This window comes from Bison bison, unplaced genomic scaffold (assembly GCF_000754665.1).
Source record: "Bison bison bison isolate TAMUID 2011002044 unplaced genomic scaffold, Bison_UMD1.0 scf7180017864537, whole genome shotgun sequence".
NCBI lineage: Eukaryota > Metazoa > Chordata > Mammalia > Artiodactyla > Bovidae > Bison > Bison bison.
The window spans coordinates 6,972,730-6,973,135 of NW_011495085.1; the positions used below are offsets into that span (position 1 = coordinate 6,972,730).

Here is a 406-nt window from a genome sequence, read left to right on the forward strand (position 1 = left end):
TTGATACCTTTGGAATACAACTGTATTCCAACTTTAATTCATAAGAATTTTAAAATTATACATTCTAGTTTATAGTTCTGAAAAAAATCTGAACTAAATTGCTCTTTCAAAACATCTTTAGTTGTCAGGAAAAAAATATGTTGGTCACTAGTTAATAAACTGGTTTTAGCATGAGAGGTCCTCCTTTTTGTTTAATGAAAGTTTTCATTTTCTATTTTGTGGTATTGCTTTTATATGAAGAATAAGTAGAAAAAAATAGCCACAAAAGTGTCAAAATGACAGCATCCTGTTTCTGACAATATATACATACAAGGGCCAAGTTACACATTTGGAAGTGACTGCTGTAAAACTAATCTGAGCTGTAAGTGCTAAAAGCAACAGCAGAACAGACTGTAGACTTTAGATT

General features: G+C 30.3%; 1 protein-coding gene across 1 annotated transcript in view; it reads left to right on the forward strand.

Annotated features, from left to right (window-relative positions):
* KIF4A (kinesin family member 4A) overlaps positions 1–406 on the forward strand; it is a 134,023-nt gene that overhangs the window by 2,996 nt on the left and 130,621 nt on the right. The gene's annotated exons all lie outside the window — the stretch shown is intronic.